Source organism: Symphalangus syndactylus, chromosome 8 (genome assembly GCF_028878055.3).
Source record: "Symphalangus syndactylus isolate Jambi chromosome 8, NHGRI_mSymSyn1-v2.1_pri, whole genome shotgun sequence".
Taxonomy (NCBI): Eukaryota; Metazoa; Chordata; class Mammalia; order Primates; family Hylobatidae; genus Symphalangus; species Symphalangus syndactylus.
In genome coordinates, this window is record NC_072430.2 from 115,067,427 (window position 1) to 115,092,224 (window position 24,798).

Here is a 24,798-nt window from a genome sequence, read left to right on the forward strand (position 1 = left end):
TGAAACTTTAGTTCAAAAGCATCCAGTATGAGGGAGCAGTGAAGTTTGCATTTTCCTGATGAAAATGTTGGAAGAGGTATCTGGCTTTGTTGCGGGGGAGGGCAATGATTTATGCAAAAGTTCCTAATGAAAAAATGGCGTTGTTCTGGGTTGTAGGGATATAACCAGAGATGCGTTCCAGCATACGGTGCTCAGAGGCAGCTGTGGTAGCTGTGGTTTTCTCATCAGCCTGTCTCTGTCACGTTCCCGGAAACACATCTATGTGCTTATTGTTATATTCCTCAGGTAAGTTCTGAGAAATACAAATCGTCATTGTTTATTTACTTATATTTTTAAATCAAATTTCTGATTTATTCATGTATTCCAGTTTATCCTAAGATGGTGATGTATGCCTCGGTATTGATTTTGCTAAATTTATATAACTTTGATAAATATAAAACACATATATTTAAAAAAGTTTATTAATGTATAATTGACATCCAATAAATTGTACTTATAAAGTATTTAATTTGATGCACTTTTACATATGTATACATCTGTGAGACTATTACCAGAGTCAAGATAGTTAATCTAGCCATCACACCCAGTGTTTCTTTATTTTATTTTACTTTAAGTTCTGAGATACATGTGCAGAACATGCAGGTTTGTTACATAGGTATATATGTGCCATGGTGGTTTGCCGCACCTATCAACCCGTCATCTAGGTTTTAAGCCCCACATGCATTAGGTATTGGTCCTTAATGCTCTCCTTCCCCTTGCCCTCCACCCCCCGACGGGCCCCAGTGTGTGATGTTCCCCTCCCTGTGTCCATGTGTTCTCATTGTTCAACTCCCACTTACAAGTGAGAACATGCACACTCAATATTTCTTAATGCCTTTTCATTATCTCTCCTTTTTGCCTACCCTCTCTGTCTCTAGTTGACTTGATCTATTTCAGTCACTATACATTAGTTTGAATTCTAAAATTTTATACAGATGGAATCATACGGTATGGATTATTTTTTGTCTAGCTTCTTTCCCCAAACATAATTATTTTGAGGTTCCTCCCTGTTGTTGTGTTTGGCAATCAATGGTTCATTTCTTTTCATTGCTGAATATTCCATGGTATGAATGTACTACAATGTTTTTTACTCACTCACCTGTATGAATATCAGAATATTTGGGTTTGTTTTTAGCTACTGCAAAATAAAGCTGCTAAGAGCATTCATGTGCAAAAGTTTTATGGGCATATGTTGTCATTTCTCTTGGGGGAAAAAGGGGATCCAATGGTGGATCATGTGGTGAGCGTATGTTAGGCTTTTTATGAAGCTTCAAAATTGTTTACCAAAGTGGTTGCAACATTTTATATTCCCACCAGTTGTGTATAGGAGTTCCAATTCTTTGAGGAACTAACCAACATTTGCCAAGGCTAGTATTTCAAATTGTAGCCATTCTTATAGGTAGGTAGTATCATCTCATGGTAGCTACAACTTGCATTTCTCTAATGGCTAATTTTTTGAAAGATTTCCTTGTTACAGAATCCGAGATTGACAGATTTTTTTTCTAGTAATTTAAATATGTTTATCCTTAATCCTTAATCATCCTTTCATCCTCATCTTTTTTCTTTCCACGTTTCCTTTTTTCTCAATTTTCAAGATTTTTCTCTTTATTAATGGTTTTGGGCAATTTTATTATAATATTCCTTGGTGTAGTTTTCTTCATGTTTCTTGTGCTTGAGGACCATTGAGCTTGCTTCTACTATTGGTTTATAGTTTTTATAAAATTTAGAAGATTTTCACCACTGATTTTCACATAGTTTTCTGTTCCCTAATTTCTCCCTTTTGGGGAGTCATATGTTGGACCACTTGAAGTTGCCTAACAGCTTACTATTGCTTTGTTCATTTTTTAAAAAAATTCTTTTTCTTTTCATGTTGCATTTTACAGAGTTTCCATCGCTATGTGTTTGAGTTCACTGCTCTCTTCTTCTGCAATGTATACTTCGGAGTTAATCCCATGCAGCAGATTTTTAATATCAGACATTGTAGTTTTTATCTCTGTAAGTTTAATGCTTGTTTTTAAAAATATCTCTCATGACTCTGCGTAACTGCTTGAACTTATGAAATTAAGTCATAATAACTACTTTAATTTCCTTGTCAATTCTAAAATTTGAGTCAGTTCTGGGTTAGTTTTGATTGACTTATTTTTCTCCACATTATGAATTATATTTCCTGCTTCTTTGCATGCCTGGTAATTTTTTATTGGATGTCAGATACTGTGATTTATTTGATGCTAGAGATTTTTGTTTTATTATAAATATCCTTAAGCTTTGTTCTAGGTCACAGTTTGAGCCTTGTGGATCTTGCTCTTGTGACTTCTTAGGTGGAGTCAGACCCATATATAGACTATGGCTAATTATTTCCCACTATTGAGGCAAGGCTCTTCTGACTCTAATACTCTGTGAATTAGGAGGTCTTTTAGTTTTTCTGTTCCCTCTGATCTTTCCAGGTGATTCTTTTCCTAGCCTTGGGTAACTTCTTCACATGCGAGTGTTGAATACTTCAAGGGGTCCATGTGCAGATCGCCAAAGTTCTTGATATATTCTGGATGCATGTCTTTACCAGTAATATGATTTACAAATATTTTCTGCCAATCGGTGTTTTATGTTTTCATGTTCTTAACAATGCCTTTGAAGTTAAATTTTTAAGTTTTGATAAAGCCCAATTTATCATTCTTGTATTTTAAGGATCAAGCTTTGATGTAGTTAAGTGTTATTTTTAAGAATTGTGTTTTAACTTTAGCCAGAGTAGATTTTGTTGTTTGCAAGTCAGAAATCTGACTGATATGATAATTAAAGAAAAAGGCCAAGAGAATTACATTTTCATTCCATAAATTTTGAATCTAAAATGTGAGTGAGATACTCTGGAATCATAACAATTTATTCTGGTCTCATAGTTTCTGTTGCATGCCTTTGCTTCTGTCAACCAGATGGTGCTATTGGATTGGCTACCAATGAACATCCTTATCTGAATGGTTGAGGTTGTAATGATCTAAAAAATCTCCAGAGATAATAGTGGACAGTTGCTATCACTTCTTGGGTTCATGGACCTCATCACCATCTTATATAATTAGAAAGAGCATACCACCGTCTTGGTGAGACCTCAAATATAAAATAGAGCACCCCCTAATTAAAATACCTTATGATAAATCTGTGACTTGGTCTTGGGTTCTTATGAGCAGGTAAAAGTGCTCTGTTGTATTGGAAATCATTTGATTGTGAAAAATGTTCTGACAGATATCAATAATTAAAGTGAAAAATTATATTAATCCATAATTAAAGCAGTTAATCCATTATTTATTGTAAACAACTTAAAGCTACCATGGAATTCCAACATCTGAGCAAACTCTTGTGAAATAAGAAAATAACTTAATTAGAAAATGGGAGATCCAGGTTAAAGTCCTGGCCCTAACACTAACTAGCTGTGAGATATTGGGCAACTCTCTTTTCTTATCTAAGCTTCTGTTTTGTCATCTGTAAAATAAGCATGGGCTAGGTAATGTGAAGTCCTTTATGTTTTTTCTGGACCTTACTGTTAGTATAGAGAACCAACTGGAAATACCTTCTTTGCTGCCTTAAACCAGCAGACTTTATTTTAGGACAGAGTGAGTGGTTTGTTGCTAACAACTTTGGGGGATACTGGAGAAGGAATAACCCATAGAGGCAAGTTGGTTGTGGTGTTTGCACACTTTGTTAATTTTTTTGTATAGATGTAAGAGGTACAAGTGCAGTTTTGTTCCATGGATATATTGCACAGTGGTGTCTTTTATTCTACAGTGTCTTTTATTCTACACTCTGGGTCCACGTGGGCACATTATTTAGCTCTCACTTGTCAATGAGGACATGAGGTCTTTCATTTTCAGTGTCTGAGTTAATTCACTTAAGATAATGGTCTTCATTCCCATCCATGTTGCTGCAAAAGACATGATTTCATTCTTTTTATGGCTAAATATTATTCCATTGTATATTTTCTTTATCCAGTAATCCAAAGAATGAATGTTCATGCAGGCACATATAAAGTGCTTGGCATTATTTCCTGCAGTGGGTGTGCCTGAAGGTGAGGCAGAGATGGACTGGAAAGATTGACGTTTCTTTGACCAGCAATGCTGAACCTTTGCTCTTTACTAGAGGCAATGGCTTCATTGTGCAAATCAAATGTGTGCTTAGTGGAGGGTACCTGAGGTCAAGGGCTAGCCATATAGATGACTATGAGGGAAATGCAGTCCGCATTCTACGATAGTCATTACTTTTTGTATATTCCCCAAAGTTTTGGTATACCATATTAATAAAACAGCATATGCAAAAGGACCTACCAGAACAGCTGTCAGAATGCAGGCACTCAATGAACATACCTTCCCTTCTCACAGCTTCCTCATGCCTTCCTTCTAACATGTACTATGCTCTTTATCTTTATAAACCTCTGGAGCCCTCTTATGGATTTCTGACCATTCAGGGTTTTCAGTTTGAATCTGCCCCAGGCTTTGATTTTTTTCTATAGTTTTATTTTTGTAAATATTTAATAACTGCATATATTTTTCTTTCTTGAACCTACATGATATCTAGCTAGTGTAACCAAAGGGCAATTTATTTAGAAACAAGGTATTAAATTAACTTAACTAATATTTATTGATTGCTTACTGTATGCTAGTTAATATTATAGTGATGAGGATATAGTAGGAAACAAGACTAATCAAAGTTCCTGTCTCCATGGAGCTTATACTTGAAATAATGCAAGGTAGAACTATAATTAAGTAGTGGATATATTATTTTTGTTATCCCACATGTATTTATCTGTTTCCTCATTTTATGGTTTCTGTACCTCAGTATTTCTACGGGGAACTTGTCATCTTTATTTGACTGGAGTCTTAATGGAACTGTACCTAAAAATACTCCAATCTCCCTTAGCTAATTCATGGATATAGCAAACCATGCTGGACCAATCAGATTCTCTGTTAGGTTGAGTAACAAGAAAATAATTGGAGTGAATTCAGCTCAAAGATGGCATTCTGACAAGATCATTGACTCCTGTTTCCTAGAACCTCAGAGCTTTACTAGTTCTTGTTGGTTCCAAGGCCTTATTTTTTGGCTGTTCTGTCTGTGCAAAACCTCCTTCAGTGTTTCTTGTTTAAGTTGCTGAATGTACTTTTGTGTTGCTTGGAATCCAGTAGTCCTAACTTACACCAAATCTGGTAAAGTAAGAAGTATTAGTTTTTACAATCTCTATTAATTCAAATTCAATTCTCAAGTCTCATCCACTGAACAGACAGGAAATAAAATCTAATTTTTATTGGAAGGGGATCCTCCTTTACTGTAGTGATAAGAACTAAGGAGTCTCTTGTCATCATCAGTCATTTTTCCACTTGGGTCATTATTGAAATACCTATTATCCCAGCTTCTGTGCCACACCAAGGACAAGGAAATCTTTGGTATGGCTGGGTATTCCTGAGTTAGGTTTCAGCTTCTACAGGCACACCATGCAAAACTTAGTATATATAAGCATATATAATGTCTCTGAAACTTTGTACTTTCCAACTAATTATTCTGATGCAAAACCTCCCTCAGACAATTAACTTATCTGACAGACTATGCTGTCTTTTAAGAACAGGGCAAACTATCACGTTCATTCTGTCTTGTTCACTCACCTGTCCTCTCTAAATTACTCTGGATTTGTGTACTGAACTCAAGGGAACAATTAATTTATTCATTCATTTAGCACACATTTATTAAATTTTTCATGTCTTCCAGGTCCTGCTTGAGGCTTTGAAGTTATAAAGAACTTACAGCTTCTGCTTGATGATGACTCACAGTTAGAGTGGGGAAGGTAAAAGTTTAGTGAGCTGGTGGCTAAATAATCAAATAATTTTGGCAGTGATAAGGCACACAACAGAGGTCTAAAGGTAGGCATAATGGGAGCGTAGAGGAAGCTCTTGAGTCTGTTTGGAGATGTCATACCAGTGATGGCTTGCAGGAGAGGATAGCTGGGCTGAGCCTTAGGAAACAAGTAGAAATTTGCTTAATATACAGGTGGAGTAGGAGTAGTACATTCCAAGCAAAGTAAAAAGAGAGAGAGAGAGAGAGAGAAAAACAGAGGAGGAAGGAGAAGAAGGAGCAGCAGTAGGAGGAAGACAAGGACAAGGACAAGGACAAGGTTGGGAAAAGGAGACTGGGTGAGAGAAAAGAATGGCATGTGCAAGAAAATGCAAGCAGTCCCACATGACTGGTATGACCGCAATGAAGAGTCCATTGGGAAACTAATGGGAGATGAGCATGGAAAGGGAGGCAGTGGACAAAGTGTGGTGGGTAAAGAATGAGGGATGAGTTCATGTCCTTTGCAGGGACATGGATGAAGCTGAAAACCATAATTCTCAACAAACTAACACAGGAACAGAAAACCAAACACCACATGTTCTCACTCATAAGTGGGAGTTGAACTATGAGAACCCATGGACACAGGGAGGGGAACATCACACAATGGTGCTTGTCGTGGGGGGGGGGAGGGGTAGGGGAGGGATAGCATTAGGATAAATACCTAATGTAGATGATGGGTTGATGGGTGCAGCAAACCACCATGGCACATGTATACCTATGTAACAAACCTGCACACTCTGCACATGTATCCCAGACCTTAAAGTATAAAAAAAAAAAAAAAAAAAAGAATGAGTTTTATAAATGGGCTGTCCTGGGTGAAAATTCCAGCTTTATTTCTTTGGTGTCATGGACTCAAGGAAGTTACTTAACTCAGTTTTCTTATCTGTAAAAGAGAGAAGGCGGTAATATGTCCGTTTTAACATATTGAAAGGACTAAATGGATTTATGAATGAAAAGCACCTAGCATGGGGCCTGCCGCATAGTAGAATTCAAAGACATTTTTCTTTCCTCACTTCCCTGCCACCCCTACCCCACACACCCTGATATCTATCACAAGAGCCATAAAACTAGAGGCTACTCATGCAATAAATGTTAGTTTCCCAATCTATTCTTTCCAACATAAGTTTTTAATTTATTTACTTTAAAAGTTCTTGCCTCTTTAATGTATAATAGATATTCTAATAAATAATAACATTCTAATAAAATGATTTCTAGATAAAAAAAAAAACTAGAGGCTACTGATAAAAAGTGCTTGGTGGATACATTTGGGAAGCAGTAGGAAACTGAAGAGAGAGAATGAAGCTGAATTAAAGAGAGCCTTTGAATGGGTAGCACAGATTGTATTTAAAAATCACAAAGATTTAAACATTACTCAATTGCAAGCATAGTATTGAAATGAAAACAGATACCAATGATACAAATTGCTATAATCTTGTCACTAATCAATCAATACTGTAATTTATCCATGACATTTCTATTTGGTAAATGCCAAAATCTCTATTTTCAGTTTTTACGGATTTGCAGAAATATTACGTTGGTGCAAAAGTAATTGTTTTTGGCATTAAAAGTAATGGCAAAACCACAATTAGATGGCATATGTACCTTTGAATTTTTATTAAAATTAAGCCTTGATATTTTTAAGTTATTCAATAGCCTTTTTTCCTCTTCTATATTTTTTCCTTTCCTTTAATAATACTTTGCTGTATTTCTCCACATATTTCTCTATGTTCATAAGATACTATATAAACAAGAACACCTATACTAAGTTGATCATTTTCCTAGAAATGAAGGCCAGTCACATACATTTCTTTGCAATTTACTTTTCTTGCATACAAAAATATAAGGGACCTCCAGCTAACTGCAGGACTGCCATAAGATGGAACATTATGCACATATTGAAAACTAAACATGAGCTCTTTAGATCTACAAGGGATCTAAGAGATCATCTAGTCTAGTGGTTCCTGAAGATGTCACCTCCGTTTAATTATTGTCTTAGTGGGTAGAGATTTTGAATGTGAGAGAAGTGTTGAAAGTTCTATTAAATATTAAACTGGCAATGACAGAAAAATATATTTGGAAGGAGTAACCTGGGGTCATCTTTCAGGTCCAACGTTAATGCAATTTCTTCAGGAAGTGTTTCCTGATACCCCTGACCAGGATAAGTCCCTTTTTGAGTGCCTTAATAGAACCTTCTGTTTGTTCTTTGTTATGTTTACTAGCATAATATTAATAAATTATTTGTTATTGTCCATCTTATGGACATGTTCAATGTCCATACTTACCCACGAAGTATCGTGGGCAACACGATACTTCATCACCTAATATGTTCTTGACAGATAAAAAAGGCTGAAAAATAAATGAATAAACAGAGAATTTTTTGTGGGGGAGAGGTAGTCATACAGCTTTAAAATTTGATGCAGTGGAGTGGGAGAAGGTTGCATCAGGGACTCAGAGACTGATATTTTCCTTGTGAATTCATGGCACTTAATGTTATATTCCCTAGCATTTGAGGACCATAAGCTTGCATTTATTGGTGTTCTTAGGAATGATCAGACTCTCGGTATGAGGTTCGCAGTAACTGAACATATAGGGATATTGTTAATTTAAAATAGAAGCTGTCTCTTTAAAGTGCTTACATCCTCAACACAAGTCACCCTGCTTGTGGAGACTTGAAGTAGTACTCAATTACTTGTTTAGTGGGCATATAATTAGAACAAATGGAAGGTGATGATCTTGAGGCACATTTTATCTAGGTTGCCTTGTGATCAGATAAAACATATTTACCCCATTGCAGAAAACAGAAACTTTTTTAGTGATCCAATTGCAGTCTCTCTGATGTGCCTAGAACTACTTTAGATCCCCGTAAAAAGTGTTTTTACACTTATACATTATTTCTTTGTGTCAACAGCACAATTAAGCTTTTTGGTAATATTTTAAGTAAAATATTATACATTTGAGAGACTATCTCCTCTTATTATGTATTGATTTAATTCATGTAATGCTCAATCATTTCTTTTTGTATTGGTTAAGTTTCTTCTGGTTGAAAGTAATGGAAATCAATAAGTCAAAGAAAAGGTAATTTATTGGAAATACACCAAGGTAGCTCAAAGAAGGGCTGTATTAACCAAACAATAGTGCCTTAGGAAAGGCAGAAACAGTGCCAAGTCTGGGAATCTCAGTGGTGAACCTTGTGAACTAGGATGCTATTCCAATGGCATCTACTACATTGTTATTCATTTAGCTCCAAGTTCATGAGTGTGGGGGAGGCAGATCTCTATTTTCCTAATTACTTCTGAGTATAATAGAAAAAGGTCAAGAGGATTTGAAATAGAGTGCCGTTAGTACTAGGAATCAAGACAACTTTTTTTTTTTTGAGTAACTTCCTCAGGAAAATTTGACAGGACATTGTAGCTAACTGACTATGAGACAAGAAACAAAAGGATGAATAAAAAAATGTTAACTTTTACAGCATGATTATTGAGAAAATAGTAGTGTCCTGAGTAAATTTGGAATGTGGAGTGCTTTTTTAGGGGGAGGAGATTATTATATGTTTGGCTTTAGGCATATTTGAACGCAAGATGGTGAGATGTCCCTGTTAAGATTTTTAAAGGGAGTTATAGTGAAGATAGAACTGGGAATATAAAGCTAGTGTTAGGACAATCATGAGAAAGAAATAACTCTCTCTGGAGCTAATTTTGTACGTGTTTGACTCTTCTCATTTCTTTGAACATAGGAACCAAGCCTTAATCATTTTTCAATCTCCTAAGGCTTAGCACTTAGTAGGTGGAAATAAAACGTCATTTAGGCATTAAATTGAGTTGACTCAGAGAGAAAAGACCAGAGAACCAAGAATAATTTCCACTTTCTCTTGGAACTAGTTCAAAATGTTATCTTCCTTTTTAAGGCTCTGCCAGAATAAACCTATTTTAGAGTCTACCTCTTTTGATAACCAGAGAGTCAACCTGCACCATTTGTTTTCTCCAGTTAGGTTTATGCAATTTGGGAAAGGTTTTTTCATTTGCCTTCTCTTGGTTGTTGGACTTACTGCATTACAGTTGCTTAAGCCATAACATTAGCATCTTGAGAGAAAACAATGAGGGATTCATTTCAGTCTGCATTTTCCTTTGAATCTGACAAAAAGAAGAAGAAGTCTGGAAAGATAGCATCCCAGAATATTTTTGCTTACTCTTCACTACTTAATCAATACTTCCACCAGAAGTAAGACAGAATGTCTTACTTCACATGAGAAGTAGAAACCAGCTTAGACATCCTGATAATAAGTGACTGTATTGTGGAGATGGATGAGGATGGATAAAATATAGATTCTATTTGGTTTCATCTTAACTGCATTTATTCTATCATTTTATTGCCCATTCATTGCTCCATGTCAGTTCAATTCTATTCTATTTCAGCTTGAGATATACCCACAATATAATGCTAGACATTTTTAGTCAAAAGCATTTTCAAATCTTGTCACCAGATTAGTCTTCTCTTCTTATGCATTTCATGTTTCCTGTAGTAAATTGTAGTGAATTTAAACTTGTAACTGTTTTCAACTTGTAGACTTTAAACATTTTATTAAAAGTGTAATATAATATCTTGGTAAGGGTTACCACTTTATAATTATTTCCATTGATAGGAAAGTTGATTCTGAAGGCAACTTAGTGACTTGCATAAAGGCATGGAGTGATTTAGCTAAAAGTTGGGCAAAGTGATAAAATCCATGTACAAATGGCTTGTTCTATTGTTAAGTAATACAGTTTTTGATGAGTGGAGTTACTGAAATTTTCAAATAGATTAGACTTTTCTGATTTGGAAACGTATTTGTGGAAAATGCCAACAATTTCTAAATGATTTTTTAAAAATTCCATTGATTTTTAATACTTCATACTTTTTCTTTTATCCTCAACTATAAAAATAAAATTATTCACTATTTTCTATCAATTTTCCTTTCTTATGTTGCCATAATAGCCAAACTACTGAGCATTGTGTAGAATTCTGCTAACCACTTTACAAGAGAGAGATTTACATAAGATTCTTTTGGTTCTGGCTTGACGTGAGGGATTAACTGTTTTCAACACTGTAAACTCATCCATAAAACAATGTTGAGGTGGGTATAATTATTTTTGTTCCTTAGATGAAGAAGCTGAGACTGAGGAGGTTATTTAGTTTAACCTAAGGTGGTAGTCGTGAGTGGCAGTGATAAAGGCAGCTGTTAAACTGAGTTTAAGAAACTTACTGCAGCATCGTAAATATTGCCTCTCTTTGTGCCCCAACTTCCATTCACACTCTAGTTCTGTTATGCACGTAGCTGACGACCACCTACTTCAGGATCAACTGGAGGACTTGTTAAAAATAAAAGATCCCCACCTCTAACTGTAGCAATTTAGATCCAGCAGATCTAGTGTGGCCTGAGAATATGCATTTCTAACAATCATTCCTTGCAGTTAATTATGCACAGTAAGCTTGGACAACAATTGCCTTAGTTAATATCAGAAATGTTCATGAGAAAGAAAACTTTAAAAAATCTTTATTCTTAAGTATTGTTTAAATACTTTGACAAATAACTGGTAATATTGCCCTAAAAACTCTTGCCATGTCATCAGTTGAATAAAACTACAAAGTTTGAAAACTCTCCAGGACGTGAATTAAAATTTCTGATCTCTAATATAGAAAAAATGATGACAGAAGGTACAACTTGTCGGTAGGTTGAGAGATCATGGCCTTGGGGCTGAAAACCCTGGGGAATCAATTTTAGCCATAGAGGGCAAAGACAGGGGGAAAAAAGTACGAGCTCTGCAGAACAGATAATTCTCTGCTCAGTTTGTAATTTTGAACAGTACTCTTCTGCCAGCCTTGGCTCCTGTGGTTTCTATTTAGCATCGTGTAATGGTCTCTCAATTGTCAAGTGATTTACTAGTTATTTTAGGATTTCTGTTTCTTTGGTACTTATTATTCCATGCCTACTGAAAAACTGAACAATAAAAGTAATCAATTGAGAACATTTTAATGAGGCAATCCAACCCAAAGCTTTGCATTCAAGTGTTTGTTCAAATTTGAGGAGGTTATGCCTACCAGCTCTGTTTTACTTGGCCTACTCAATGAGAAAAGACAAAAAAGAAGAGAGAATTTCTGGTAACTTTGAGCTGCAGAAGTAAAGGTCGTTTATCAGGAGGAGTTAATAGTAGAATGCTCTTTGGACAGATGATGTGCATAGATTATTTACAATCCACCACCAAAAAAGATTTGGAAACAAGATTATAATTTGCCCTTGATATGAGGTGAAACTTTAGCTAGATGGTAGGATCTCCTGGATGTTAAAGTTTAAGTACACATGGATAGTCAAAACCCTATTTTTTATGTTTCTTTGTGTGGTACATGGTTTTCTAGACTGCATTGTTCTTGTGAGGTGAACACCTTGAATACAGTTTTTTTCTATTATTTGTTGGGAAAATGTATACTTCCATGTTAAGTTAGCAGCTCAAGTTTCCCAAGTCAGTGAGAGTAAGATTTTCTGACTGGCTTACATGATACTTTCTTCCAAGGATGTGGAGTACTGTTAACTCTGAAAATCACACAATTCTTTGGTATCCTTTTAAAGTTAGGTCTCTGATTAACACTACATTTCTGCATCATGGTTTTTTTATTTAGGGGCCCTGGGGTGAAAGCTCAAGCATTTCATTAGTCTTGACCAGATCACAAAGAACTATGAGGCATTTTAGAGAGCATTTAAATAATTTTGGAGGGTTATAAGAGAGTTCAAAACGTTAAAGTGAAGCAACAAGGTCTGTATCATTGCCAAATTTCAAGAGAAAAAGCTAATTAGTCTTTGACCTGGGAGCTATTTGGAAGGGGAATATGTTGCTTGGGATGTGTTAGATTAAAAATTATTCGGAAGAATGGAGAGAGCACCTGATAAACTACTATATGAATGGCTTTATACTTAGCAGTTCTAAATTCCAAATTACTCTTGTTTTGAAAGAGTTATACATAAATCTGAGGTAACTGCAGATTTTTCTGTTTCTCTACTGTATCCTCTTAGGATTAGGGTGAGGACTAGAAAGGGAATAAGTAGAGCAATAGCTAACTATGTCTTTTTTTTTTTAATTGAAATTTTTTAGGTCAAGAAAGATACCCAAATGCTTTAAATTTTCCTGTAGTGGTATATGTCCCAATGCTCAAAGTTTTGAATTGCTCTATTAAATTAAATTACTCACTTAGTTTGAAATTATTTTTCAAAAACTTTGGTTTAGAAAATAATTATTTCTAAATAAACATATGTGTTTACCAGTGAGTTTAATGCCAATAAAACAGTTCCTATTCAGGGTGCCTTTTATCTGGTAAGCAGATCTACCAACTGGACAGAGGTCCAACCCGCAGTCCAAATGGGAAATATTTTTTAAAGTTTTGACAGGACACAGTACTCAGTTTTAAAGATCATACTCTGATTATGATTGACCGGGTCTCCTAGGTTAAACAGGTCTTCAAGAAGGTGATCCTGCAAGAACTAATCTCAGTTATTATCAAGCTAATGTGGGTAGTGGACAACACCGTGAGAATAAGGGGCCAATTAACTTGGGAAATGTGGGGAAGAGCAACGCTGAGGGGGGAGGAAAGTCACTTTACAGGTGTAAGATTTTCTTGGAGAGTAGTGTGACCATGAAGGACAGGGAATTGCCACCTGGCGAGGCCTATCTCTGTCTTTCCCATACTACTTCATATGGATGAGTCGTCTGGACTCAAAAAAGACCTTAATCCATGGCAATGGTTTCTGGTTTTCTGAAGGGTTAAATGTAGATACAATAAGGGATTTGGAGAATTGAAACCCCACGAATAGAGTCTTGAGATTGCAAAAATAACAACAATAACATCAAACAGTGGCTAATAGTTCTCTGACACTACATGCTAGACACCGTTGCATGCACTCTGCCTAGAAATCACCCATTTAATCTTCACTACAATGCTATGACATAGATAATATCATTATTCTAATTATACAGATGGAAAACTGAGGTACAAAGAGGGTAATTAGGCAATTTTTCCAAGTTCACTCATTTAGCAAGTGGTAGAGCCAGAATATGAACCAGGAAGTCAGGCTCTCGAGTCCGTGTTCTCAGGTACAACCTTCACAAAGGAGGGCATTTCCGAAGACATATTTGTACCAGTTGAAGCTGTGCATATCAAGATTCATTGGGCTGTAAACAGTGATAACATGCTTTTTATCTGACTCTGTAAAACTATAAAAACTCATATTTTCTGGAAACTAGTCACTTTAAGTATTTCCTAGTTTTGCAATTTAGAGACTTCTTGGATGATCCCTACAGCTGTTTCTGGAAGGAACCTGAGGGATCATGCACCAGACACTGGCCTACCAGGGGGCATTAATCAAATGATCTTTCATAAACACTGTGGGAGCAAGTTTATTTCAGAGTAATCAGAAATTATCTTTTGTTCCTCCATGTCTTCAAAGGAAAGCCATTGGGAAACAGGGCAACCAATTGCTAGAACTCTCTCCGCCTGGTTTAATCAGACAGTGAATTGTTGAATTAAGCCAGTGTCCTTAGGCTGCCCTTAGTTGGTTGCTCCTTGATTAGTCAAAGTGTAATTTGAGTGATACAACCATGTTGGATGTTCCTGCCACATATTCTGATGAGTTAGCACTCTGTTGCTGCTGTCACACAGCTTCTTAAAAGAAGTGTCAGGATACCCTGTGGGGAAATAAGCAGTGTTTCGATGGCAAAGAGACTGTTCGCAAGGGGCTGCTCATGGATGCACATGTTGCTTAGGCGTGCAGCCAGCCCTGCAGTGATTGATGGATGTTCTTCTCCCTTCTGGTGTATCTTCACTTGTGCTGGGAAAGGGATGAAGGGCACCTTTGAAAGAGGAGGAACCATAATAATCACTTCATCTCTCTTCTGCTTAATGCAAACTCAGTCTGGAAAGATAAATGACTATCCACTCCTGTAACAACTCCTCAAAATCATTACTATATATTGCTGTAGGCCAGATTTGTACATTTCTAGGATTGTCCCACTGTGGCAGTTATTGACTGCAGTATGTAGCATTGATTGCATGTTTTTGTTAACTTGAAAGTATCTTAGAAGGAATAGGCAGTAAATTTTGAAGAGGTCTCAGTGAATCTACTTGACATGGAAATATATAATTGATGAGACGTTGTAATGGGTTTAAAATTTACAGTCGTAACTCAGGTATACAGAAATGAAACATTTTATTTTTCTGTTACTGAACTTAACTTAGGTCAAGTCCGCATTTGTTCAGTTGGCTGAAAACAGTTACTTTTGCTGTTTCAATTTAATTTAGTCATATATAGTTTATTCAGTCAAATTCTATGTTCTCTTCCTGGCTGCTTCTTTGATTATCCTTATAGATGATCTAAGTTACTGGGTGGCTTATAGGTCATCCTGGCATGAGGGGAGGAGTGTCCTGTTCCTTGGGTCTTCTCTGGTCCTTGCAGGCTTTTGCTGAGACATAGCAGTTCTCTTCTAGCTTGGGGACCTCATGTACAGCATCTGGTGTACTGGGTCTGCATGGGCCTGCCTAGGCCTCTGGGCTAGATGTTCAGGCTCTACACTTCATGCCCTAACTCTGGCTCTCTTTAGGCAACAGGCCCACTGAGCACTTCCCTGTCTTTCCTCAGGGGATGCTCAAGAACTCATGGCTACTTTCTGTGCAGAAAGTAGACTCTGAAACTCTAGGAGGCTTCTTAAGCTCATCTGCCTAAAACATTCCCCAGCTTTTGTGGTGGTCCTTCTGCCATGCCTGCCATGCTGCTTTGGTGCCATGCTAAGTGAGGGGTTTTCCCAAGAGCTTGTAGTGTTTTCTGGCTATGCTTTGAGAGCAGGTTAGGCATCTACCCCTGTCAGAATGATTCAATAGGCTTAATCACTCTTACCCAGTTCCCCTCCCAATCCCTCCACACATTAAAAGGTTTCTATCTACCTTTTCACATTTAAAAAACCTCATGTTTCATCCCTTCTTTAAGGTTTATACTATAAATACTATGCTGAATCATTTGAGCTCTGGCTCATTGGAACCCACAAATCCCCCTTTTCACAATAACACAAGAAAGCCTCGCATTCCAGGTTGGTCTCAGCTACTGACTTTAAAAAAGCCAGATTTGAAGATCAAAGCTGATGAATGACAATGTGATTCTCTGATTTATTTACCATCTCCTCTAGAAATAAGGAATGCTGGTGTTGGTTTCAATGGGTAAGGTAGGAAACACAAGGACTCCTGGGGAAGAAAATACATCTGTTAATATTTCAAAAACATTATCCCAGCTATAACACTTTCTCTTTTTTACTACATGTACTTAAAAAAAGTTTAGTCCCTTCTCCCTTTTTCCTTCTTTGTTTTTTTTTTTTTTGATAACGACATTGAAACTTCCTCATTATTGGGTAAAGTTCTACGCAGCATAACTCCTGCTTTTCCAAGTCAGATTGCTGCCCACCTACAGACCATCTAAAGTAGGTGCCAACTATGAGGGAGGTGCTGTTATGATCTTATTTGGAGAGATTACATCCAGATTCACTCAGCTCATAAGTGACAAAGTTGGGATTCATGCTCAGGTCTGTTGACATTATCCTGCCATTTCCAATGCAAGTCTATTTCAGACTTATCATACATGTATTAAGTTAAATCTATCTTGAATAGACTACATGGAGATTAAGTTCCTGCAAAATGACTTTATGTATATACAATTTTTAAAAACTGCATACAATTTTTAACTTGGAGAGAAAATCAGTTCTCTAGTTACTAATAACCTCAGTTTTTTTTTTTCTGGATAGTTTTAAATATATGTATTTTGATTTAAATAGTGTTTAGGTACCTTTTTTTTTTTTTGAGATGGAGTCTGGCTCTGTCGCCCAGGTTGGAGTGCAGTGGCGCGATCTCCGCTCACTGCAAGCTCTGCCTCCCGGGTTCACGCCATTCTCCTGCCTCAGCCTCCCAAGTAGCTGAGACTACAGGCGCCCACCACCATGCCCGGCTAATTTCTTTTTGTATTTTTAGTAGAGACGACGGGGTTTCACCGTGTTAGCCAGGATGGCTACGATCTCCTGACCTCGTCATCTGCCCGCCTCGGCCCCCCAAAGTGCTGGGATTACAGGCGTGAGCCACCGCGCCCGGCCGTATTTAGGTACTTCTTTAGATATAAGCCCCATGGATTGGCAATCCAAATTGAGCTAGTAGATCTTCAAAGAACACTGGAACTGCAAATACCAACTGTGGATATTTACTGTCATAAATAACGCTTTTGTAGAGAATACTTTAATTTGCCTGATAGATCTTATATGCATTAAGAGAGAAATGAGAGTAAGAGAGAAAGAACATAAAAATAAATTATTGGCTGGAAACCTTAAAAAAATTTAGATTACTTCTTAGATTAAAGTTAAATAGTACAAGATAAATAAACATGAAAAGAAAGAAGCCCATGTGGTGATTTCACTGTTTCACATGGTAGAAACATAATCGGTTGAAAGTCACTCATGAATTTATATCATATTCATGAACACACCAGAAAACCAAAAAGATATAAAGTCCACCATTAACTTCCTTGATGATACCAGATGCATTTAAATAGGAATTTCTTAAACTTTTGTACTTTGACATGCTGATAAGCTACAGAATGATATTATATATTAGCTAAAGATGAATTATGGATTTTGGATTTCCATTTCCTTAAATCAACAGCATGTTCAGTTACAGTACATTGCTAAGGGTTAATTTTCAAACCAATGAGTGGTGAGAAGGGCTAGTGAAAAGAAAAGGGAAAAATCCCAACTATAATTGGTAAAACTCTTTCCATGTGAATATTTTTTCTTTTGCATTTGCTGTGTCTTCTGGAGGAATGACAGTTGTGCAATTCAGTCTGGTTGGAGAGACAGGCATAGGGTTAGTAAAGGATTTGTGTATGGGGTGGTATACTCTAGCATGAGCTGCCATCCTCCTCCAGTGGTGTGTCTGCCACACATAAATAGCATAAATAACATCTGCCAAAACAGCCCTCTGAAGTATTAAGCACTAGCATACCCGAATGCTTTCTAGGTGTTACAGGTGTACTGTTCAAGTGCTGTTTAATTGCAGTCTTAATCAAATATGATAGCCTGATTCCAAGGTGAAATATCTTATACCATTGATTTATAGTAAGCTGCCACATTTCTTTGAACAGTGTGCCATTTTATATGAGAATTATAAAACGGCAATGATTATTTTAGGATCAGAGATGTTGTGATTCATCAGGTACTGTTGATGGATGATGCATTTGTGCTTAGTCTGGCCTTGCGCAGAGACTGGAGTAATTTGTTATCCTACAAGACATGTGCTGTTTCCTCTTCCATACTACTCCCCAGTACTACCAATATTTTAAGGCTAAAGAACAACACTGTATTAAATAGAACTATGGCTATATATAATGTTAAATATATGTATTTGTATATATGTGTATATCCTCTGCTATACAGATCAGGTATCATACTAAAACCATATAACTCTTAACTGCATTTTTCTGGTAATTAGCAATGGATTATCTTCCCCCAAAATATGGGTTCTTCAATCCTCCTGGTCTTGGGGAGTACAGAATGATTCATTATCTCTTCTACATTAGCCACTTTGTTTGTGGCAGGATTTGAAATAGGAATATAGGTTGTATAATTACTTAATGAAATTCAAAATTAATAAGATGCCATTTTCAGAGTTTTTTATGTTGCTCTAATATGTTCTTCAAGTTTTAAAAGCCATTATAAACTTTATAAGGGCCTATATTTCCTATTATAATAAAGCCTGTATCCTTATTTCTTTCAATATTTATGCAGATACATACATAATTATAATGCCACATTTGAAATATCCTACTTTTGTATATTACAGATTGCATGAAATAGCCCAGAATGGAGGTTCAATTGATCTTTAAGAGAACTCAGGAGAACTGAATTCTATATTAACTAAACTTATTTAATATATTAAAATGATATACTTATGCATTTTTATTTTAATCGTTTACTTCATTTTCTTTTTTAAATAGAAATTATCTTGTCTACAGTAACAATTTCTGTATTGGTGTTTTTTCAGGTAATGACATTGATCCCTATTTAATTACTATTGCATAATTAAAAATCAGCCCTTTGACATCAGTGGGGATGGTAGGGCTACAGTGTACAACTTACTAACTTTCAAATTATCCAAAACATTTACTTGCATTTTGTTATAATTTCTGTATGATAAGCATATTGGAGATAAAGTAGAAAATAAATATTATATATTATCATACTTTTAGATGACCAATTTTAGCTTCATATATTTTATCGAGTTTCGGTAACGTGAGTAGTGTATTGCTTTGTTCTCCATGTGAAAAAATTAAAACATTACAAATAAGTTTAAGATCTTCCTATGGGACAAAAATAATTTCCTCTATCAGAGGAAAAATTTATTACTATTATGATAATACCCCTTCAGACCTTTTTCTAGTCACTTACAGATAAAAATTATAGTACTGGTTGGTACACAGTGTGTTTTATTAATGTTTTACTGTGTATATTGTTGTATAAATTGCTTTCCTCACTCACTGGCATGTCTTAGAATTCTTTTATTTAGGCTTCATGACTAATCTGTAGTGGAACCTCAAGAAGATCACTTATGTGCTTCACTTTCCATGTATGTAAAATGGGAATAATAACAGAATCTGCCTCATAGTACTGCTGAAGGGTGACATGGGGAACACCTGTGAGGCATTCAGAACAGAGCCGGTCATACAATAAATACCGTGTCAGTGTTTGCTCTTATTCTCAGTATATAGAGATCTGCTTTGATCTTTTCATCTGCTGCAAAATATTCCACAAATTGGCATATTGTGTTTTGTAATAATCTCTATTGATTATTTTCAAGCAAGATTTGGAATTATCCACAGTAGTTTCAAATGTACAAAAAAGTACCTTATTTTATTTATTTTTTAAATAACTGATCTGATCTACGAGTCTAATCTGGTAAGTTTTGTCTTGAGTCCAGTGCTGCAGTCCAAATACTCCATTTAGGTAACCCTGTCCTTGCTTGGTCAACTTGTTCCACTTTTCCAAGTTTGACAGGCTTACCCTATTCCTCTTCAAGATGGCATCTGGTTGTTTAGTTTACATGATTTAGTGGTGCAGAAGGAAAGGGTAATCAGATTGATGTATCCTCTGAGTCCTCCTTGATATCTGCAGAGCAGCTGAGCTGGTCTGCTCTCTGTGCTGGTGACATCTGCTCTTTGGGGCGTTAGGGGGTCTGGTCGTTTGTCCCTTGTCTGTTATGATCTACCTGCAGTGGTTTTCTACCTCATCCCCAGGCTTCTTAATTCTTCCTGTACTCTCAGAACCTCTGTGTTGTCACAATGAGACTTGGGTTATTTTGGGTCCCCAGTTTCCAGGCCCTGAATGTCATGGGCTCTGTCTCAGGAATATGTATCTGCTGGCCTGCTGCTGTCATTTCTGCTACATTACTCCTTTACTTCCTTAAAGAGTCGTCCTGGATCAGGGGTTGAAAGTGGAAGTGGAAATAAAGGACGCTAATCTGACTTCTATGTTTCCATTCTTCTTCCTACCACTTCACCAGATGTGAAAAATTCATATAATCTGAATCCTCTAGGTTGAGTTATGATAAGTTAAAGCAGTTTAAGAATTTAAAGAACTCCCCTCTCCTTGATTAAATCTACTTGTCAGCACTATGTTCTTACTGCAAATCCCGTTGCCTTGCCAGAAGATAAATATTAACTTTTCCTTTCTCTTTGCCTTCCTGTTGTAATAATTCCAAACCACCCGAAAGAAATAGGTGAGTTTGTGGAGAAGGTCAGTAAAATAATTTCAAAAAGGAAAAGAACATTCATGCATTTAAATGTTATTCCCACTGGTTCATTTATGCTGCAATGAATATCTATATATCTATGTATGTATCTGTCATTTTCTGCACATGTTTTAGTATTTCTCTGAGTTACATCCCGAAAAAATGTAATTGCTATAAGGTATGCACATTTTACATTTCACTGTATAATGACAAATCATGCTACAAAGTGATTAGACCAATTTATACTCTTGCTATGAGTCACTGAGAGAATTCTTTACTAACACCAGATATTTTATGTAACTTATTCTGTTTAAATTCTATCAACAAACCTCCATAGCAGGTGTATTCCCATTTTGCATATGAAGACACTGAGGTTCAGAGTTAAAGCAACTTGTTCAAGGTCACACAAACAGTAAGTGGGTAATTTCCGAACCTTTTTAAATAAAACGTAGAAGCCTACTATCTTATTGTTCCATTCTAGAAATATGTCTCTGTTTATAATATTGACTACTTTGTATTATTTTAAACTTTATAACATTGACTACTATTATTTTCTTCACATCCTAGTTAAGAATCTAGGATAAAATGGAAAACGATATCACGAAATGGAAAAACAATGCTATTCTTTAGTTAGCTTAGTTTAAACACCTATTTAATGGTCAAGGGCAAGTAGTTGACCTCCCATCTTTTTGACTCACAGTCATTAGTTACACAAGAAAAGCAGAACAAAACCCAGCTGGATGGAGGGGTGGATAGGCAAGCAGCTTTCACACTAGGAATTGTGAAGCCTGAGGCATAGCCCCAAGACTCAGATCATCGGGAGTGCACTCTGTCCAGAGGGACAAATGTTCAGAGTCTGCATCACCTAATATTACAAGCGTCTTTATTGAGACTGATAGAAGTGAATTTCTTAGGTCAGAAAACAGAAGAGCTCTTTTAGCTGAGTTGTGATATTTAAAAGTCTCTCATTTTGAATTTCTTGCCTGGCCAATCAAACTGTCCTCCCAGAACAAATCGTTGGATAATGAAATGCATATACTGTAGCCTGAGAGCGCTGTCCTATTTGCAGCACTGGCTTCAGCCTGAGGCACATCTCTGGCTGCTCCTTTCTATCTATAAGTTAAAGCAATGGCCTCGGCAAGCAGTACACTCTGTACAGCAGCTGCAACTCGTTATCGGCTTTGTCCAGAATAACAAACAGAACAAACACATTTTGCAAGGGCTTTTACCCCTCTTATGTAGAGAAGGAGGAATTAAGCAATCAGTGAAATGCTGATTGATCAGTTGTGCTGACTAAGAGAAGTCCAAGGCCACATTAGTATTATTAAGCCCTAAAAAACAAAGCAAAAAGAAAATGTTCTTAGAACTTTATTTAAATCAGTATTTCTGTGATGTGAAGTACATTTCCCCCAAAGGGAAAAATGGGAAAATATTTGCATTTCACTTAGTACACTTTACTCATTCAGACTGCTTTGTAATGTAATGACGGTTAAGTATTTTTATAAAGATAATTCATGTTTTTTGGCAGATTTTGGTTGATCATGGAGTACCAGGGTTGTGTGAACCAAAGATGTGATGCAGAGCAGCTTTAGTAAACCATCCCATTACTATGCCACCCGTTTGATTTCAGTACCAACTGCTGTGGCCACATCTAGACCATTCTTTACCAGAAACTGTGCCACCTTCGAAATTCCAATATCCTTTTCCCCTCCTCCCTTATTTTTTGATCTCATATACTCAAGTATTCCTAGTGTAACAATTCTTTGAGCATTCTTTCTTATCTAGCTTAAAATCTAGGTTCTACCATTATAATCATTCCTTTCAAGATAACCTCAACTTCCATATCCCAATTTCTAACTGGCCTGGCAAAACTCAGACCTTTAGTGCAAAATCCTCCATCTCTGTGCCTGAGCCCTTGTATTTGAGAATGGCTGAAGAAAACCATGTGCATGGACGTTCTGATGTCACTATAAATTCATGGTCATGGATCTCAAATGGGAACCCAAGACTACTGGCTTTCCTGCTGTGGTTGTCTAATGACAGCATGATCTTACTCTTCTCAGATATTAGTTTAAACTTTCCAACCTTCAATTGAAAAGTCTACATCTTACTTTATTAGAAAGTAGAAACAGTCAAGGGTCATGCTCCCATTTTCACACTACCAAGTCAACAAACCTTCAGTAAGAGAAGATGTATTTCCTATATCTCCTCCTATCCTCCTGTTAAAAGGGTGCAAACGTCCCCCCTCCTAACAAAAACCAATCCTTCTTCATGCTCTTCAGATGCCGTCTTGTCTCTCTTTCTCAAAGTCTTCACTTTTTGGTTATACTCTTTCTCTCATGCAAATTTATCTCTTTTTTTCAGGTAGAGCAGGCTCACCAGCCTACAAATGTGTCCTGGTCACCTTTCATCAAAAAATAAAAAACATAAAAACAACAAACAAAACCCTTCTTGGCTCCACATTCTCATCCACTTTCTATTCTTTTACTTAGCTGCTTTTCTTCTCATGTTTTGTCTATTTTTTAACATCCTAGTCACTCTCTGATCTACTTCAGTTTGATTTCTACCTCCATCACTTGAGTAAATTCGATACATGGTTTCAAATATATTCTATCCTTAGCCTGATCCACAGGGAAGGTTCTGGAGCACAAGCAACATGGCAGAGTTGTTCACTCTTGAGGTAAATGGGTTTGGCATCTCATGCCCCTATAATGGATTAAAGAAACACTCCTTAATCGGGATTAGTCCCTGGGAAAGGTTTTAGGTGTGAGCAATTAGCAGCCATCACCCACAGTGGCTGGGAGAGGGGGGCACTAGCCCAGTAAAGAGAATCTAGGTAGTGCACCCAAACAGGTCTACCATAGTTGACTTCCTATGTGGGCTCACCTTGCATGCAGTGCATCTCTATATAGCAATTAATCTTTTTCATAACATTAATAATTTCACTTTCCATGTTAAAATCCTTCAATGACTTCCTATTGCACTATAAATGGCAAATCAATATGTTAACATGCCCTGCCAACACCTACAGGGTCTGGGGTCTGATTGCCTTTCAGATCTGTCCCGATAATCTTCCCTGCTTGGTTCAATATCCTTCTGTTTCACCAATCAGTTCCTGGAAGATATCATCAATTTCCAGCTCAAAGCCTTCACATATGATGTTCCTTCTGGCTAGGGTGCTTTTCCTCCCACATGACCCATTTAATTAATATGTATCATTCACATCTCAGTTTCCTCGGACTGTTTTAAGCATCCAATCTAAATTTTGTTCTCCACTATTATTTTCTAGCAAAACAGCCTACTTTATTCCTGCAGAGTTTGTAATCATATATTGTAATAAAATTTGTAATTACATAATGTGAGATTGATTACTAAGCTGTCTTAATATACTGAAAGCTCCAATTCATTTATATTGCTTTAGCATCTCCCATGAGGTATCATGAGGTCTGGGACCATGTCATTTCATTTCACCATTGCCTAATGGGGTATCTGGTATGTAATGAAAGATACTCAACTTGTTGAATGAATAAATAAATGCATAAATGATGAATAAATTAGATACACAAAATTAGGAGGTCAAGAAAGAATCACCTCCTCCCTCCTGCAAGTTATTCCTTAACAATTCTCCTAGGGCTATCGGCATTGGGACATGAGAGGTTTAATCAAATTTGTGTTCCTTTGGTGCTCTCTTCTGGGATCATAGGGCTTGATGGATATTCTCTCATTAACTCATACACATCCCTGCCATTTTTGTGGCACTGATTTGCGCAGTTTTTAGAGAAACTGGGAAATGGGAAGATTAATAGACGTGGCTAAGGATAGAATGAGGTTATGACAGAGCCAGGGATAGAGTGTGCTTCTACTTATTGGCTAGCTCAGCATGCTGCACACTTGTTAGCAGTTAAAGAAAACATATTGGGAATCAATCCATGTCAGTAGGTATGTAATCCTGGAAACTTCCTTCTGAAATATATTACTATAAATATTCTTCCTGTGCACACAGCTCATTTGATGAGATACATCTTTAGGCCAAGAGCTCTTCTTGATGATTAATCCTACTCAATT

The 24,798-nt window shown here is 36.6% G+C and overlaps 1 protein-coding gene across 1 annotated transcript in view; it reads left to right on the forward strand.

Annotated features, from left to right (window-relative positions):
• The first annotated feature begins 231 nt into the window (after positions 1-231).
• CPS1 (carbamoyl-phosphate synthase 1) overlaps positions 232-24,798 on the forward strand; it is a 156,906-nt gene continuing 132,339 nt past the window's right edge. The window contains exon 1 of the mRNA XM_055290483.2: positions 232-285. The gene's annotated coding sequence lies outside the window, so the exon portion shown is untranslated. The remainder of the gene's footprint in view (positions 286-24,798) is intronic.